The 20,325-nt window shown below is 47.5% G+C and overlaps 1 pseudogene; it reads right to left on the bottom strand.

The window, feature by feature from the left end:
• Positions 1–3: 3 nt before the first annotated feature.
• On the bottom strand, positions 4–19,580 carry LOC119890920 (annotated as a pseudogene).
• Positions 19,581–20,325: the final 745 nt, after the last annotated feature.

The raw sequence follows: 20,325 nt of genomic DNA on the forward strand, positions 1-20,325 counted from the left end.
GGAGCAGCGCAGCAGCCGCTAGCCCGGCGGCAACGCAGAAGACTGGGACGGCGATGGCGCCGAGGCTGGGGGGACGGTGGGTGCTCCTCTCTGCAGGAAGTGAGACAAAGACTTCAGAATAAAAGAAAACATTTTCCATTTCAACACTTTAACAAAAGAAATAAGATTAAATTATAATAATGAGGTTAAACTTTGGGACCTCTGACGCTGATGCTGAAGACTTGGACCTGGTACCCGAGGTCGTTGGTCACGTTGACCTGGTAAAGCCCGGAGTCTCTGGCTGTGACGTTGACCAATAGAAAGGTGCCGTTGGGGGAGTACAGCTCCGTCCATTGGTCAGCTTCTTCAGCACCACGGCTGCCGGCGGGAAGCTGATGGTTTGGCAGCACACGGTGACATTCTGTCCCTCCTGGACCACCGAAGACGGCAGGATGAGGACCGTGGTGTTCCTCGGAGGAGCTGGACCACAAGAAACCAGATTACGGTCAGAGGCAGAACCCGGTCACGTGATTCTCATTTAGACATAAAGGACGTCACGTGGTGCAGTGGCGGCGGGAACATCAGGGCTCCGCACACGAGAACAAGACGAGACGAGACTTTAATATATCCTGCATTCAGGACACGTCTCTCTCTACACTAATGATTTCATCTACACTAAAAGTCCAAAACCCAAAGAGAGTCTCTGGTCTGAGAAGCTGAAACCAGGAGAACAACAAAGAATCAGGACTGATGCCGTTTCATCTTCAGCAGCCTAAACCCTCACATTTATACTCGCGTGTTGGCGTCTGCGGCGCTCTGCAGGTGGAATCTGGGCCTGAACTTCACCAAGGCTGCGTTAATATTTCATGCCAGCAGATATATTTTATCTTGGCTTTTTGAAAAATGTATTTCTGAATTATTTTACAGCAACATGTTGAAAACAACACGCAGGCTTCTTGGACTAAAACTATTAAAATCAGAGAGAGTTCAGTTCCAGCTCTGCAGTCACACCGCCAACATGCTGGTTAGCGTTATGGCGTCGCTGCGTTGACCGTGCGGCTCTTCTGGACTTTTCAAATGTTATCCACCGAATGGATTAAACTCTGAAACACGTCGACTGTGTTCCAGCCGCTGGTTTGGCTGCAAGTTAAACTGGCTTCACAAAGCGCTCCCACTTCCTGGCAGCTCAGAGGAAACGATGCCACGAAGCCGACCAATCACAGTTCTTGCGGTCTGCGTCGCTGCGATGTGTAGTTAGAGTTTTGGGGGCGCAGGGTACGGCCGGAGACGTTACTTTACGATGGCTATGACAACCCTTTTAACAATTTTCCTAAACTCTTAACACAGTTTGCACAACATCCGTCTGCGCAGGCTTTACAATTAACTCGTTTCCTGTTGCTTTGACACAAAATGCAGTTTCTAACAGTTTACACAAATTTACAATGCTTGAACTTCTTTTCCACACAAGCTCAGCCAAGATCAAAACGATGGATTTTTACTGCATGTCAGAACAGATAACACCTTGTTCTAAAGCTAACTTATAGTGTGACTTGAAACACGCGTATATATTTTAGGTCTGCAAATAGATCAGTCACAGCTGATTCCCATCTAGGAAACACACTCAGGTGTTCCTTCAGTTGCATGACCATGTGGTCTAATCTTGTGTGGAAAAGAAACAATACAGAGCAACACAAAGGAAGTCAGGAAAATGCCTGCACGAGGGAGAGGAGTCAGAATGTGCGGTGGTGCTCAAAGAAGGGCCCGAGCTGTGGTCACTGATGAAATAAGACCACGTCATAAACCACGGCTATCATACAGAGAGCTGGTGAACCAGCGCAGACACAGAAGCCAACAGGTTCCTCCTACTGCAAACTTAAATAACTTTACCATGTAGTGCAGTGACTGTATGCTTCCGGTCCTAACATGGAACTGATTCAATGTCTACCTCCCTCAGGGGGCACCGGAACGCTCCTGAAGGAAGAACAGGAACTCGCTATTGTTAGTCCAGAGTTGTGGAGGACAACCTGGTCTTTGGAACAATGCAGCGTAACATCCATTTCATCTAGCTAAACACAGTCCCAATGAAACAACTGCGAGCGCATCAAGGAACTCCGTCGCCGATGCGTCCAGGTAAGGTCATTACTGTACTACGCATCGTGTGTCTCCAGTAAACTACTCCATAAAGCTGAAGTGCAGTAGGACATACAGCAAAGCATTTAACATTCAGAGATCAAGTCCCACATGAAATGATCTACGTTGACGAGGCTGGCTTTAACTTGGCGCAGCAGAGGAGCCAACATCGCTCTCTTTTCTTTGGCATTTCCTTCGAGTTCAGTCTGTTATTATTCTTATTCATATATCGTATGTATAATGTTTCATTGCTTTATTGCTGCTTTATGTCTGTTGTTGTATTTTACCGTGTGAAAGTGTGCTATATAAATAATACTGATACTGCAACAACGGTCCACTCCTGTATGAATGTGAGATTGGCCCCAACACCGACCGCCTTCTCCTGGTTTTAGAAGACCTGTATGAAAGACAGGCGCTAGAGGCAGAAAGGGGACAGGTGGGAGACCAGGTGCCGATATACGTGATCACAAGGGACAAGCGGCGTTCCAGCATCCCCGTGCAGTCACAGCCTGCTTTTCCTCAACCCCACTGAGGAGTTCTTCTCAGCCTGGAGATGGAGGGTTTATGACCAAATGTCCCTCCTGCATGCAGTGGACGCTGCGTGCCAAGACATCACAGCTGAACCCTGCCTGGGGTGGATAAGCCGTGCCAAGAGATTCTTCCCAAGATGCCCTGAGAGCAGATATCAGGTGTGATGTGGACGGGAAGACGTGGCCAAATGCAGAAGACCGGGCGGATTAGAATCTGACTTTGTTTCTGTGGCATATTCTGTTTGATATTTTGTCTCACACTGCAATATAATAATACTGTCAGTTTTCTTGCACGTGGAGCCTTTACTGCAACGATCCTGTCTTTGTATTTTTATAAACCGATGGGTCATTCATCTTTTAGGAAACAAAACAAATTTACTAAACTCACACTCAACATTTACTGCAGTGCAAAGCAGAATCTGTGATCTGTACAATACAGCGTCTCTTGTTTCAGCAGCAGACCTGACACATTTAAATAATGCAGTTTCTGTCCACTGGGCTACGACCGGCTGAAAGAGAACGTGTGTTTTGGGAGATATAGTGTACTGTGTCACTGTATTATTGCATTTTGAAAATGAGTGTTGGAGTTTAGTTTTAACTGTTCTGCCAGTTGTGCTCAGACCTCTTGTTATTAACTTTAAATCACGTCTCCGACCGTCAGTTCTGTTTCTGAGCGTCAGTCCTGCTGCCGCCGGCAGACGACCTCATGTTCGTGTATTTAAAGGAGGGAAACACAGGCAGCTGTAAACTGTCATGTGACGACCTGCTGAGCCGACCCCGTTGACCTTTAACCCAACACTTCACCACCTGATATGGAGCGTGCATGTTTGTGCTTTTTTAATAAACTTCATGTCTGAAAAACATTCTGTCCCATTAAAACCTTTTTAATTTGAATCTTTCAGATGAAGCGAAAGATGAATTTCCTGGAAACAGACGTGCCTGGAGGAGGTGGACAGCGGCCGCCGTCAGAGGAGGTCTGCGTCTGGTCAACATCAGCGTCTGACACATTACTCAGCAGGAAGGTCAGAGTTTATTTCTCACCGCACTCAGCGTCATGTGAAGGAGTCAGATAAGAGAAGCAGAAGAGGAGCTGCAGGAGGACTGAGGGAGTCCTGTCAGGACCTGGTCCTGGGTCCACTTCATTCTACCAAACTGCTGCCAACGAAACTACAGCTGAACAACGGAAGTGTTTGCAGCCGAGGACGACGTGAAGATTCATCAGGATAATTCTGATGATTATTAAGCAGGAAATCTCCAAACGCCCTCGTTTATTCATCTCTGTATGAAGCGTTCAGGATCCATCAGCTTTCTTTAGTGTCAGAACGAGACACAGAGAGAGCTTTAGCTTCAGGCTAACGTTAGCAGTTCAGCCCCCCCATGTCAGACCCCTTGCCGTCACTTTTTAACGCCCTGGGTACCCTTTAGCGTTTAGGGCTCCGTGGACTCTTTAAAATGAAACTAGTTGTTAATGTTGTGAAACGCTGCAGTTTGGTCAGGATTAGGCCAAAATTAAAACTTAACGGAACGTCACTAAAAACATTCAGTGTTGACTTTTAGTTTCAGACGGAAACGAACGCCGGCCTCTGGGTGGAGGGTCCGGTTCCTCTGACTCTGTGAAATGTCCTACACCTGCGTCCTGCATTATCAAAACACTGACGCCAACGGGTCTTGACCACACGTCCATATGAAGACGGCTTGGTTCCCTCTTCAGGACCAACAGGAAATTACAACCTTCTGGGGGTTTAAGGGTGTCAGTGCTTCTACAGTCTCGCTGCTGTAAAGATCAACGAGCCTGAATTTACTTTGGAGTGATTTACTTCTTCCCATCAAACCTCCACATAAAGAGAGCTGCTGTCAAACACAGCTGCTCGTTTCTTTGTGTCGGAGCGACGTCTCACTCCGTTCATCTGTGATTCGGTCGGACTCGACGCTTCTGAGCTTTTAGTCCTGGTTTCTCTTCCAGTTTGATTTGTCTCGAGTTCCTCGCTCGGGTTCTCTGAGCTCGTGTTGTGAGCAGAGAGAGGAGACGGGTGTTGGAGGAAACTCTCGGCTCTTTAATCTCTCAGGAAGCTGCAGATAAAAACTGAACTGACACTGAAAGATGTGATGAAGCGGCGACAGCGCCTAAAGACAGGAAGTGAAAGTGAAACTAAAGATCGGCACCTCTGACGGTGATGGAGCTGTTGACCCTCTGGGACCCGTACTGGTTGGACGCTTCGCACTGGTAGTGGGCGGAGTCTTCCAGCAGGGCGGAGGAGAGGCTGAAGGAGAGCGAGGAGGAGGTGGCCCTCTGAAGCTCCGCCCCCTCCCTCCTCAGCACCAGCGTGGCGGGCGGAGCTCCGTCTGAGCGGCAGGTAACCGTCACCTGCTGACCCTCCACCACCTCCTCACCTGGACTCACTGAGATGGAGGTTCCCCTCGGAGGATCTGAAGCAGAAACAAGAGTGAGCTCATGAGTGACATCATCTCTCACCTAACTCTCCTCTCAGCCAATCAGAGAGCGGCTGAAAAATGCAGAGACACTCACAGTGGACCTGCAGGGGGACGCTGGTCCTCCTGGACCTCCACACGTCTCCGTCCTCCCTCAGCAGCTCGGCGCCGCAGGTCAGGACCAGCTGCTCCTCCTCGACCCGGTGCCGAAGAACAGACGAGACGTTCCGCAAGGAACCGGAGAAGCTGAAGGACTCCGACCTCAGCGTCGCGTTCCCCGACAGCCACCGGATCCTCATCTGATTGGCTGAGAAGACGTTGCTGACATCACAGTGAAGGACCGCCTCCTGACCCAGCAGGACAGGACCAGGATCCTCCAGAACCGGATCAGAGGGAAACGCTGGAGAGAAGAAAAACACAGCAGACGTTCACGCAGCTGATCGATCAGCCGATCGGCTTCAGACTCTGCGGGTCGGGCTGCAGGGACGTTCGGCCCGGCGGCGTTACAGCCGAGCAATAAAACAATCATCATGATTATCAACAACATAACAAAACAATGTTTGATTTCATTCATTCGGGTCACTTCATTTTTAAAGATGTTGCTTTGTTTTTTCTCCTAAACGTTCTGACTGTTTGGCATCAAGAGTTCGTTCTGAAGAAAAGTTTAAAACCACGTTAACTTTCACTCAGCAGAAACTCTTTTCTGTTCAGCAGCTTCGGCCTGATGTTCAAATTAAACTCTGCCTGTCTCTGCTGCGGGGGAGGATTTGGCCGCTCTCCCCCTGTTGTGTCACTTCCTGTCAGAGGGAGCGTTGGAGTCAGTCCTCCTCGGTCCAGATTAAAGACAGATCTTTGTCAGGAAGTGTTCCTGCTCTCTGGATCAGCAGCAGAACAGCAGAGTGAGGACCTTCGCCCTCCCTGCCAACAGAAACAAATCTCTCCAAACACACAGCAGCTCCGACTGAAGTCCAGGACACCCCCGCCCTCCCGCCCCCCGGCCCCCGCAGAGACCTGCAGGAATGTCTCAATATCAGATTTAATCCTGATGATTCAGGTCCTGATTGTTTTTCCTCTGATTCAAAACAGAGCCGAGAGTCTGCAGATAAAACTCCTCCGACCTGCTGGCTTTTCTTCATCAGACAGGAAGTCAGCAGAAAGATTAAAATACTCCTTAAAATAACACAAACTAACTCATCCCAACTCATCTGAACCCTCAACTCTGCCTTCATTCACAAACACTGAACTCCCACTCAGAGGTTCTCAGATGACCAGCAAGGGTTAATAAAGGAGGTCTGACTTCATACCACCTTAAACTCAGACCTTTCTGAGTTTGTGTGTAAACTCAGGGGAAGTTAATTAATGAAGGACGTCTGAAATGAAGGGATGTCAGGAGACCCGATACTTCAGCACCAAGTCAATCCCAAAACCCTGAAAACATGTCTGCACTCGTTCTGCTGCGGTCCCGACGGTGCCGGGGACCCAACACGTGGAGGACAGCGACCGGTGCTGCTGCGGCGGCTCGTGTTTAGAAACCACGTGACGTGAGATTCCTTCAGCAGCTCTGTGTCAAAGCCCGGACTTCTCCCAGCTGGAGAAATCACTAAAATCACCGCCTTTTTTCACCTACGTCATATTTCGAAAATCAGAAACATCCTGTCTAAAAATGATGCAGAAAAACTAGTCCATGCATTTGTTACTTCTAGGCTGGATTACTGCAATTCCTTATTATCAGGCTGCTTGAAAAAGTCCATTAAGACTCTTCAGCTGATCCAGAATACTGCAGCACGTGTTCTGACAGGAACCAGGAAAAGAGATCACATTTCTCCTGTTTTAGCTTCTTTGCATTGGCTTCCAGTAAAATCCAGAATAGAATTTAAAATCATTCTTCTTACCTACAAAGCTCTTAATGGTCAGGCACCATCTTATCTTAAAGAGCTCATAGTACCTTACTACCCCACCAGAGCACTGCGCTCCCAGAATGCAGGGTTACTTGTGGTTCCTAGAGTCTCCAAAAGTAGACTAGGAGCCAGAGCGTTCAGCTATCAAGCTCCTCTCCTGTGGAACCAGGTTCCAGTTTGGGTTCAGGAGGCAGACACCATCTCCACATTTAAGAGTAGGCTTAAGACTTTCCTCTTTGATAAAGCTTATAGTTAGGGCTGGCTCAGGTGAGTCCTGAACCATCCCTTAGTTATGCTGCTATAGGCCTAGACTGCCGGGGGATTTCCCATGATGCACTGAGCTCCTCTCTCCTCTACTTTCTCTCCCTCTGTATGCAACGACTATTGTTATTATTGTTATTATAATCATTAACACTACTATAAATATCTGTACCAGTTTTCATTTAGTCTATAACAACATCACCTTTACTGTCTGTACCTCTGTGTGGATATTGTGTAGGCTGCCTCTCTCGCTCTCTCTCTCCCTCTCTCTCTCTCTCTCTCTCGCCCACCCTGAGTCATGGTTCTGCTCGAGGTTTCTGCCTCTTAAAGGAAGTTTTTCCTTGCCTCTGTCTCCTAGTGAGTTCGGTCTAGACCTGCTCTTTATGAAAGCACTGTGAGATAACTGTTGTTGTGATTTGGCGCTATATAAATAAAATTGAATTTAAGATGGCGATACAGTTTGCAGCTCTAAGAGCTGAACGTCTGTCGAACGCTGCTGTCACTGAGTCTGAGAAGGTCAATACGTCCGTCTCTCAGACGGAGACACATTTCACACCGAGAGACTGTAAAGTTAAGAAAGTGAATGAATTCACTTAATAATTAAATAATCAGAGTGCAGGTGGTACTTTGTGACGTCCTCTCTCTCACAGTGTTAGTTGAGCCCGTTTTACTGGTACCCACTACAGAACCTCTGGTATGGTGGACTCTGGTTCTGGTACTGAAACAGCTGATGAGTTCAGTAAACTCAGGATGAACTATGGGGTTCTGGTTCCAGTGGAACAGAACACAGTTTCACCTGGTCTCATTATTCTGATGTTGTCCTCTCTGGGCCACCGTACCAAAGGGAGTGGGGTTAATAATGTCTCAGTGGACTCACAGTGGACGTGGACCTGGCTGTTTCCGGTCCTGATGACGGAGTCGCACTCGGCCTCGCAGCTGTATCCTCCCTGATCCTGGAGGTCCAGGTCCTGCAGGTGGAGCCGGGACAGTCCGTCCTGCTGCTGCGTCCTCTGGAGGACGGTCCGGTCCCGGGCTGTAGTCCAGGTGAGGGAGGGGGGTTGGAGACACCCGGAAGCTCTGCAGGTCAGGACCAGACCTGAACCCCGCTCTGCTGCTGAGACCGGAGGACTCACCTCCACCTGCAGAGGGTGACCTGGCAGAACAACAGAACCGTTTACAGACTGAAATATTCATCCGTTCATCCTGATTTATATCAACAGGCTCGTTTATTTGTCTCTGTGCCGGCTGTTCAGACCCGGGTCCATCAGCGTCTCACAGGCTACTACTGCTGACGGACTTTCATGAGGAGGGAAAAGTTCAGGAGTCGCTGAGCAGAGACACCTTCAGTCTTATGTTTGAACATTAGCGTGTTAGGAAGGAGAGAAGGGTCCCACTTCACTGAAGTACTGGTTTTAAGAAACGTGAGCAGAGACAGGAGACGGAAACTCTCGGCTCTTTAATCTCTCAGGAAGCTGCAGATAAAAACTGAACTGACACTGAAAGATGTGATGAAGCGGCGACAGCGCCTAAAGACAGGAAGTGAAAGTGAAACTAAAGATCGGCACCTCTGACGGTGATGGAGCTGTTGACCCTCTGGGACCCGTACTGGTTGGACGCTTCGCACTGGTAGTGGGCGGAGTCTTCCAGCAGGGCGGAGGAGAGGCTGAAGGAGAGCGAGGAGGAGGTGGCCCTCTGAAGCTCCGCCCCCTCCCTCCTCAGCACCAGCGTGGCGGGCGGAGCTCCGTCTGAGCGGCAGGTAACCGTCACCTGCTGACCCTCCACCACCTCCTCACCTGGACTCACTGAGATGGAGGTGTTGGTGGGCGGAGCTGTGGGAGGGGCAGACAGGTGGGTGAGAGGCTGGTGACAGGTAAACATGAAGGACACAAAGAGGACACAACAAGGAGACAATAAGGAGACACCGAGGAGACACCAAGGAGACAATAAGGAGACACCAAGGAGACACCAAGGAAACACTCAGAAGACAACAAGGAGACAACGAGGAGACACTCAGGAGACAATAAGGAAACACCAAGGAGACACCAAGGAGACAACAAGGAGACACTCAGAAGACAATAAGGAGACACCAAGAAGACACCAAGGAGACAACAAGGAAACACTCAGAAGACAATAAGGAGACACCAAGGAGACACCAAGGAGACACCAAGGAAACACTCAGAAGACAATAAGGAGACACCAAGGAGACAACAAGGAAACACCAAGGAGACACCAAGGAGACAACAAGGAAACACTCAGAAGACAATAAGGAGACACCAAGGAGACACTCAGAAGACAATAAGGAGACACCATGGAGACAACAAGGAAACACTCAGAAGACAATATGGAGACAATATGGAGACAATAAGGAGACACCAAGGAGACACTCAGGAGACACCAAGGAGACACTCAGAAGACAATAAGGAGACACCAAGGAGACACACAGAAGACAATAAGGAGACACCAAGGAGACAACAAGGAGACACTGAGGAGACAACAAGGAGACACTCAGGAGACAACAAGGAAACACTCAGAAGACAATAAGGAGACACCAAGGAGACAATAAGGAGACACTCAGAAGACAATAAGGAGACACCAAGGAGACACCAAGGAGACACTCAGAAGACAATAAGGAGACACCAAGGAGACAACAAGGAAACACTCAGAAGACAATAAGGAGACACCAAGGAGACACCAAGGAGACAACAAGGAATCACCAAGGAGACAACAAGGAAACACCAAGGAGACACTAAGGAGACACCAAGGAGACAACAAAGAAACACTCAGAAGACAACAAGGAAACACTCAAGACAATAAGGAGACACCAAGGAGACAACAAGGAAACACTCAGAAGACAATAAGGAGACACAAAGGAGACAATAAGGAGACACCAAGGAGACACCAAAGAGACACCAAGGAGACACCAAGGAGACAATAAGGAGACACCAAGGAGACACACAGAAGACAATAAGGAGACAACAAAGGAGACACTAAGGAGACACCAATGAGACACTAAGGAGACACTAAGGAGACAACAAGGAGACAACAAGGAGACACTCAGAAGACAATAAGGAGACACTAAGGAGACAACAAGGAAACACTCAGAAGACAATAAGGAGACACCAAAGAGACACTAAGGAGACAACAAGGAAACACTCAGAAGACAATAAGGAGACACCAAGGAGACACCAAGGAGACAACAAGGAAACACTCAGAAGACAATAAGGAGACACCAAGGAGACAACAAGGAAACACTCAGTAGACGTAGACAATAAGGAGACACCAAGGAGACCCCAAGGAGACAACAAGGAAACACTCAGAAGACAATAAGGAGACACTAAGGAGACACCAAGGAGACACTCAGAAGACAATAAGGAGACACCAAGGAGACAACAAGGAAACACTCAGAAGACAATAAGGAGACACCAAGGAGACACCAAGGAGACAACAAGGAATCACCAAGGAGACAACAAGGAAACACCAAGGAGACACTAAGGAGACACCAAGGAGACAACAAAGAAACACTCAGAAGACAACAAGGAAACACTCAAGACAATAAGGAGACACCAAGGAGACAACAAGGAAACACTCAGAAGACAATAAGGAGACACAAAGGAGACAATAAGGAGACACCAAGGAGACACCAAAGAGACACCAAGGAGACACCAAGGAGACAATAAGGAGACACCAAGGAGACACACAGAAGACAATAAGGAGACAACAAAGGAGACACTAAGGAGACACCAATGAGACACTAAGGAGACACTAAGGAGACAACAAGGAGACAACAAGGAGACACTCAGAAGACAATAAGGAGACACTAAGGAGACAACAAGGAAACACTCAGAAGACAATAAGGAGACACCAAAGAGACACTAAGGAGACAACAAGGAAACACTCAGAAGACAATAAGGAGACACCAAGGAGACACCAAGGAGACAACAAGGAAACACTCAGAAGACAATAAGGAGACACCAAGGAGACAACAAGGAAACACTCAGTAGACGTAGACAATAAGGAGACACCAAGGAGACCCCAAGGAGACAACAAGGAAACACTCAGAAGACAATAAGGAGACACTAAGGAGACACCAAGGAGACACTAAGGAGACACTAAGGAGACACCAAGGAGACACCAAGGAGACACTCAGAAGACAATAAGGAGACACCAAGGAGACACACAGAAGACAATAAGGAGACAACAAAGGAGACACTAAGGAGACAACAAGGAAACACTAAGGAGACAACAAGGAGACACCAAGGAGACACTCAGAAGACAATAAGGAGACACCAAGGAGACACACAGAAGACAATAAGGAGACACCAAGGAGACACACAGAAGACAATAAGGAGACAACAAGGAGACACTCAGAAGACAATAAGGAGACAACAAGGAGACACTCAGAAGACAATAAGGAGACAACAAGGAAACACACAGAAGACAATAAGGAGACACCAAGGAGACACACAGAAGACAATAAGGAGACACCAAGGAGACAATAAGGAGACACCAAGGAGACACTCAGAAGACAATAAGGAGACACCAAGGAGACAACAAGGAGACAACAAGGAAACACTCAGAAGACAATAAGGAGACACTAAGGAGACACCAAGGAGACACTAAGGAGACAACAAGGAAACACCAAGGAAACACCAAGGAGACACACAGAAGACAATAAGGAGACAACAAAGGAGACACTAAGGAGACAACAAGGAAACACTCAGAAGACAATAAGGAGACACTACGGAGACACCAAGGAGACACACAGAAGACAATAAGGAGACAACAAAGGAGACACTAAGGAGACAACAAGGAGACACCAAGGAGACACTCAGAAGACAATAAGGAGACACCAAGGAGACACCAAGGAGACAACAAGGAAACACTAAGGAGACAACAAGAAGACACCAAGGAGACACTCAGAAGACAATAAGGAGACACCAAGGAGACACACAGAAGACAATAAGGAGACACTAAGGAGACACCAAGGAGACACTAAGGAGACAACAAGGAAACACCAAGGAGACACCAAGGAGACACACAGAAGACAATAAGGAGACAACAAAGGAGACACTAAGGAGACACCAATGAGACACTAAGGAGACAACAAGGAGACACTCAGAAGACAATAAGGAGACACCAAGGAGACAACAAAGAAACACTCAGAAGACAATAAGGAGACACTAAGGAGACACCAAGGAAACACTCAGAAGACAATAAGGAGACACTAAGGAGACACCAAGGAAACACTCAGAAGACAATAAGGAGACACCAAGGAGACACCAAGGAGACACCAAGGAGACAACAAGGAAACACTCAGAAGACACTAAGGAGACACCAAGGAGACACCAAGGAAACACTCAGAAGACACTAAGGAGACACCAAGGAGACAACAAGGAGACACTCAGAAGACAATAAGGAAACACTCAGAAGACAATAAGGAGACACTACGGAGACACCAAGGAGACACACAGAAGACAATAAGGAGACAACAAAGGAGACACTAAGGAGACAACAAGGAGACAACAACGAAACACTAAGGAGACAATAAGGAGACACTCAGAAGACAATAAGGAGACACCAAGGAGACACACAGAAGACACCAAGGAGACACCAAGGAGACAACAAGGAGACACTCAGAAGACAATAAGGAGACAACAAGGAGACACCAAGGAGACAACAAGGAAACACTCAGAAGACAATAAGGAGACACCAAGGAGACACCAAGCAGACAACAAGGAAACACCAAGGAGACAACAAGGAAACACTCAGAAGACACTAAGGAGACACCAAGGAGACAACAAAGAAACACTCAGAAGACAACAAGGAAACACTCAAGACAATAAGGAGACACCAAGGAGACAACAAGGAAACACTCAGAAGACAATAAGGAGACACCAAGGAGACAACAAGGAGACACTCAGAAGACAATAAGGAGACACCAAGGAGACACCAAGGAGACACCAAGGAGACAACAAGGAAACACTAAGGAAACACTCAGAAGACAATAAGGAGACACCAAGGAGACACCAAGGAGACAACAAGGAAACACTAAGGAGACAACAAGGAAACACTAAGGAGACAACAAGAAGACACCAAGGAGACACTCAGAAGACAATAAGGAGACACCAAGGAGACACACAGAAGACAATAAGGAGACACTAAGGAGACACCAAGGACACACTAAGGAGACAACAAGGAAACACCAAGGAGACACCAAGGAGACACACAGAAGACAATAAGGAGACAACAAAGGAGACACTAAGGAGACACCAATGAGACACTAAGGAGACAACAAGGAGACACTCAGAAGACAATAAGGAGACACCAAGGAGACAACAAAGAAACACTCAGAAGACAATAAGGAGACACTAAGGAGACACCAAGGAAACACTCAGAAGACAATAAGGAGACACCAAGGAGACACCAAGGAGACACCAAGGAGACAACAAGGAAACACTCAGAAGACACTAAGGAGACACCAAGGAGACACCAAGGAAACACTCAGAAGACACTAAGGAGACACCAAGGAGACACTCAGAAGACACTAAGGAGACACCAAGGAGACACCAAGGAAACACTCAGAAGACAATAAGGAGACACTAAGGAGACACCAAGGAGACACCAAGGAGATGGGTAAAGAAACAGGAGCTTCACTCTCACCGTGAACGATGACCTCCACAGCGGCGGTCTGGTTTCCTTCTGCGTTTTGGGCCTCACAGTCGTACCATCCGGCCCCAGACAGACTCACCGCCGGAAAGACCAGCTGACGGCCTCGACCCCGTGGCAAGGACGCCCGCCCGCCGTCCTGAAGCTCCAGGTGACGCTCGGCTCGGGGTTTCCCTCCGCAGAACAGTCGAGAGTGAGCGGCGAGCCGGCCATCACCAACACAGAGTCTGGCATCACCGTGACGACGGGAGCGTCTAAAGAGGAGGCGGAGACAGAGACGGTTCAGTGTTTCCAGCTGTGAAATACTGCGGGAGGCGAGGGAGGAAATGAGATGAGGAGCGAGACACGGGTCGACATGTCTGCATTACAAAGGCTTTATTCTCATATTTAGAGTTTTGATTCCATGAGCTGCAAACCGTCAGCATCTGAAATATTTCACTTTATGTGGATGAACGCAGAATTTATCGAGGTTTCATTTTTGCAATTAAATTACAGAAAAAACAGAAACTTTTTTGCGTCATTCAGGAGAATCGATGGTGGTGATGTACTGAAACCCCCAGACCCCAGACCTGACTGCGTCCCCTCAGCTACAGAGGGGAAAGAGGACTTCTGTTTCTCATGACTGAGTCTGTAAAGGTTTGGTGGGAGATCTGGGAGATCAGAGGACTTGGACTCACAGAGCGGGTTTAGGGGGACGGTGGTCTCTCTGGTCCTGTCCTCAGCAGGCAGGTTCAGCAGTTCCAGCGTGGCCCTGCAGCTGATGTTTCGTCCCGAGTCCTGGTTCAGAGGGGTGAATCTGTATTCAGATTGGACTGAGCTGGAAACAGGATTTCCCACACTGCTCGGCAGGACGACGTCTCCTCTGATCAGGTGAAGGTCAGCAGCTCGGCGGGGTAAACTTCAGACACTGGCAGGTCAGGGTGGACTCCACCCCCAGTCTCAGGTGGTCCTGACCTGTGATCACAGGACCTGACGGGAAGGCTGGACCCAGCAGAGACATAGAGGACAGTAAGAGGTCCACAAGGGACAGACATGGACAGTTACACTGTGTGTGTTACAGTGTGTGTTACAGTGTGTGTTACACTGTGTGTGTGTTACAGTGTGTGTTACAGTGTGTGTGTGTTACAGTGTGTGTTACAGTGTGTGTGTGTTACAGTGTGTGTTACACTGTGTGTGTTACAGTGTGTGTTACACTGTGTGTGTTACAGTGTGTGTTACAGTGTGTGTGTTACAGTGTGTGTTACAGAGTGTGTGTGTTACAGAGTGTGTGTGTGTGTGTTACAGTGTGTGTGTGTTACACTGTGTGTGTGTGTTACAGTGTGTGTGTGTGTGTGTGTTACAGTGTGTGTGTGTTACACTGTGTGTTACAGTGTGTGTGTGTGTTTACAGTGTGTGTGTGTGTGTGTTACAGTGTGTGTGTTACAGTGTGTGTGTTACAGTGTGTTACACTGTGTGTTACAGTGTGTGTCACACTGTGTGTGTGTTACAGTGTGTGTTACACTGTGTGTTACAGTGTGTGTGTGTTACAGTGTGTGTGTGTGTGTTACAGTGTGTGTTACAGTGTGTGTTACAGTGTGTGTGTGTTACAGTGTGTGTGTGTTACAGTGTGTGTGTGTCACACTGTGTGTGTGTTACACTGTGTGTGTGTGTTACAGTGTGTGTGTGTCACACTGTGTGTGTGTTACACTGTGTGTGTGTCACACTGTGTGTCACAGTGTGTGTGTTACACTGTGTGTTACAGTGTGTGTGTGTTACAGTGTGTGTGTGTTACAGAGTGTGTGTGTTACAGTGTGTGTGTGTGTGTTACAGTGTGTGTGTGTGTGTGTTACAGTGTGTGTGTGTTACAGTGTGTGTGTGTGTTACAGTGTGTGTGTGTGTGTGTTACAGTGTGTGTGTGTTACAGTGTGTGTGTGTTACAGTGTGTGTTACACTGTGTGTGTGTTACAGTGTGTGTTACACTGTGTGTTACAGTGTGTGTGTGTTACAGTGTGTGTGTGTGTGTTACAGTGTGTGTTACAGTGTGTGTTACAGTGTGTGTGTGTTACAGTGTGTGTGTGTTACAGTGTGTGTGTGTCACACTGTGTGTGTGTTACACTGTGTGTGTGTGTTACAGTGTGTGTGTGTCACACTGTGTGTGTGTTACACTGTGTGTGTGTTACACTGTGTGTGTTACACTGTGTGTTACACTGTGTGTCACAGTGTGTGTGTTACACTGTGTGTTACAGTGTGTGTGTGTTACAGTGTGTGTGTGTACACTGTGTGTGTTACACTGTGTGTCACAGTGTGTGTGTTACACTGTGTGTCACAGTGTGTGTGTTACACTGTGTGTTACAGTGTGTGTGTGTTACAGTGTGTGTGTGTTACAGAGTGTGTGTGTTACAGTGTGTGTGTGTTACAGTGTGTGTGTGTTACAGTGTGTGTGTGTTACAGTGTGTGTTACAGTGTGTGTGTGTTACAGTGTGTGTGTGTGTTACAGTGTGTGTGTGTTACAGTGTGTGTGTTACAGTGTGTGTTACAGTGTGTGTGTTACAGTGTGTGTGTTACAGTGTGTGTTACAGTGTGTGTGTGTTACAGTGTGTGTGTGTTACAGTGTGTGTTACAGTGTGTGTTACAGTGTGTGTTACAGTGTGTGTGTGTTACAGTGTGTGTTACAGTGTGTGTGTGTTACAGTGTGTGTGTGTTACAGTGTGTGTTACAGTGTGTGTTACAGTGTGTGTTACAGTGTGTGTGTGTTACAGTGTGTGTGTGTTACAGTGTGTGTTACAGTGTGTGTTACAGTGTGTGTGTGTTACAGTGTGTGTTACAGTGTGTGTGTGTGTTACAGTGTGTGTGTGTGTTACAGTGTGTGTTACACAGTGTGTGTGTTACAGTGTGTGTGTGTGTTACAGTGTGTGTGTGTGTTACAGTGTGTGTTACACAGTGTGTGTGTTACAGTGTGTGTGTGTGTTACAGTGTGTGTGTGTGTTACAGTGTGTGTTACACAGTGTGTGTGTTACAGTGTGTGTGTGTGTTACAGTGTGTGTGTGTGTTACAGTGTGTGTTACAGTGTGTGTTACACAGTGTGTGTGTTACAGTGTGTGTGTGTTACAGTGTGTGTTACACAGTGTGTGTGTTACAGTGTGTGTGTGTGTTACAGTGTGTGTGTGTGTTACAGTGTGTGTTACAGTGTGTGTGTGTTACAGTGTGTGTTACAGTGTGTGTGTGTGTTACAGTGTGTGTGTGTTACAGTGTGTGTTACACAGTGTGTGTGTTACAGTGTGTGTGTGTTACAGTGTGTGTGTGTTACAGTGTGTGTGTTACAGTGTGTGTGTGTGTTACAGTGTGTGTTACAGTGTGTGTTACAGTGTGTGTGTGTTACAGTGTGTGTTACAGTGTGTGTGTGTTACAGTGTGTGTTACAGTGTGTGTTACAGTGTGTGTGTGTTACAGTGTGTGTTACAGTGTGTGTGTGTGTGTTACAGTGTGTGTGTGTGTTACAGTGTGTGTTACACAGTGTGTGTGTTACAGTGTGTGTGTGTGTTACAGTGTGTGTGTGTGTTACAGTGTGTGTTACAGTGTGTGTGTGTTACAGTGTGTGTTACAGTGTGTGTGTGTTACAGTGTGTGTGTGTGTTACAGTGTGTGTTACACAGTGTGTGTGTTACACAGTGTGTGTGTTACAGTGTGTGTGTTACAGTGTGTGTGTGTGTTACAGTGTGTGTTACAGTGTGTGTGTGTGTTACAGTGTGTGTTACAGTGTGTGTTACAGTGTGTGTTACAGTGTGTGTTACAGTGTGTGTGTGTGTTACAGTGTGTGTGTGTGTTACAGTGTGTGTGTGTGTTACAGTGTGTGTTACAGTGTGTGTGTCTCAGTAGAAACTCACAGTAAACCTGCACCGAGGTTTTAATCTGCCTGTTCTCTCCTCCACAGCTGACTTTACACAGCAGGAGTCCCTCATGCTCCATCATCACGGGGTCAAAGGTCACCACGGAGTGAGTCCTGTTGGTGCTGACGGAGGCGGTCAGAGGCCGGTCCCCCATCAGGGACCAAGACACGATCGGCATCTCAGGACATTGCTGAACGTGGCACACCAGCTGCTGACGCTCCCCGAGTCTCAACAGAGGCCTTTTGGGAGACACGTCCACACCCAGACCCTGAACGCAACACGCTGACATCAGCAGTACAGCTGTGAAGGTAAACAACAACAACAACAAGACTAGTTTAACTCCCGTCCATCAACTCGCTGACAACACAGAGTTTACTGATGAGAGGAGGGCACCGCGTTTATTGATCATTTATAATCAATAAACAGGTCAGAAACAGACTTTAATAATATAAACGTCTTCACTGGAGAAGGTTTGATAAATAAACATTAAACACGTCATCAATCGTTACTTACATGTTACAGGCCGATTAAATGCGATCAGTAAGTACAGAAGATGTGTGCTGATGAAACAATCAGCTGATCAGTCGGTTTGTCCATCAACAGAAAAAGAATTCCTCACTGATTGGTGTCAGTTTCTCTCTGTTTCTAAACTAAACCTTAATCAATCAGTCAAGAAACAATTAATGATTAATGATTAACGGCCCCTTAGTCACCAGGGGCCCACAGGGGTCACCAGAGGTCACCAGGGGCCAGCAGGAGCCCATAAACCATCAGGGAGTAAATATATAGATGGTGTTAGAGGCCCCTAAACCTCAGAACCTACATATCCTCCTGGCAGGAATGTGAATTTGCATGTTTCTGATTGGTAACGGCGGCATTTTGCTGATGACATCACGTTGTGTCGTCATACTGACTGGTCGAAGCTGTCCCTGGACGCAGCTCTTGATTGGACTGAGGATCAGATAAACTCACTACAGCAGCGTGGATCCCTCCGCCGCTGGAAGTAGTCCCAGCAGACGCGCTCTGTGGTCTCTTAGGGTCCCAGAAGTCCCGTTCCACTGCTGCCTGGATCCGTTTTCAGTTTGGTTTTATTTTTTGGTCTCAGAGTTCTAATCTGAATAATCTGATCCTCAGTCCAATCAAACGCTGCGTGCAGGACAGCTTTAACCAATCACAGCTCTCTCGCTCGTTTCAGCGGCATCAGTCTGACAGCAGCCGTGTCCAGTCAGAAACATGGTGATGGTGCAGTGGACACAGGGTTTTGGTGTGTGAGAGCAGTGTTCAGTTCCCACTGTGACCAACGTGTCCCTGTACAGCAGCTGAGTCGCTGAATGAATAAATGTACGATGACGCGGTGGATTTCTAATGACAACATGATCATCAGGAGGTCGGTGACAGAACTCTGATGTTTGGAAACTGTCACGTAAAACCAGTAACAAAATCAATCACTCAATACTAGTTCAGAGTTTCTCAACATCTGGCCGTGGCTCCTCGTGGGGTCACCTGAGGTCAGCACATTAAACTGCTGTCTGACAGGTTTATATTCTATATATGATTCTATACGCTTTAATGAAGATGAACGCGTTATCATCATCAGAAGCACCCAGACCATCACAATACAAACACAGAGACTGGATTTCACACCGGAGACAAAATAAAGATCTCACCTGCGAGCAGCCGGACAAAGATCCTGCAGACAGACGGCAGAGACATCTCACTCCTCTGAGGGTCTGAACACACTGATGAACAGCAGCGTCTCCTTTGTGTCCAGGTTTCACACTGATCACAAACAAACGCCTCTCAGCTGCTCAGCCTTTCTCTCTCTCTCTCTCTCTCTCTCTCTGTGTTTACCCAGGCTGCAGACCACAGCGCCCTCTGCAGGACGCACCTCAAACTGCACTGGACAACATTTCTCTTTCACTTCCATTGTTATTCCTCCTTCTCCTCTCTTTCACTTGCATTTTCATTATTATGATGGGAAACTTTGATCGGTTTAACTGTTTCCGGGTGTTTGTGATAAACTGATGAATCACTTCACTTTTAGACAGTTTTGGAAGTAATAAAGTGTTTTGTTTCTACTGGAGCCTCCGTCTTTCCTCATTATTCAAACTCTTTCAACTTTATTTTAAATTCTGATTGATTGACTGATTGATTGACTGTGTGATCACAGACTGAGTGCCTCCCCAGCTGGCATTCATCAGTCTGCTGAGTCACTGAGGAGGAGCAGTCATGTGACCACGCTCACTTTCACTTGATTAAACTGTGACAGGTGAAGAGGTTTCTGACCTTTGACTTCATGCAGACAGGCAGTGCGATGAGCAGCGAGGTCATGTGATCTCTCCCATCCTCTTCCTCCGGGTCCCTCTGCTCAGCAGGTGGACCCTGATCCGATGAACCACCTCAGCTGCTCAGAGCTCCTCCCCCTGAGGAGGAAGCTCATGTTGGCCACCTGATCTGGATCTGTCGGTCACCGTCCACAGCTCGAGACCAGGGGACCCGGTCGTAGTCAGTGACGCACATGTAGACTCAGGGCTCTACAGTGCGACCATTTTGCTCGCATATGCGCC

This window comes from Micropterus salmoides, unplaced genomic scaffold (assembly GCF_014851395.1).
Source record: "Micropterus salmoides isolate LMB-PRFRI ecotype aquatic unplaced genomic scaffold, ASM1485139v1 Ms_hic_scaffold_624, whole genome shotgun sequence".
Lineage (NCBI taxonomy): Eukaryota > Metazoa > Chordata > Actinopteri > Centrarchiformes > Centrarchidae > Micropterus > Micropterus salmoides.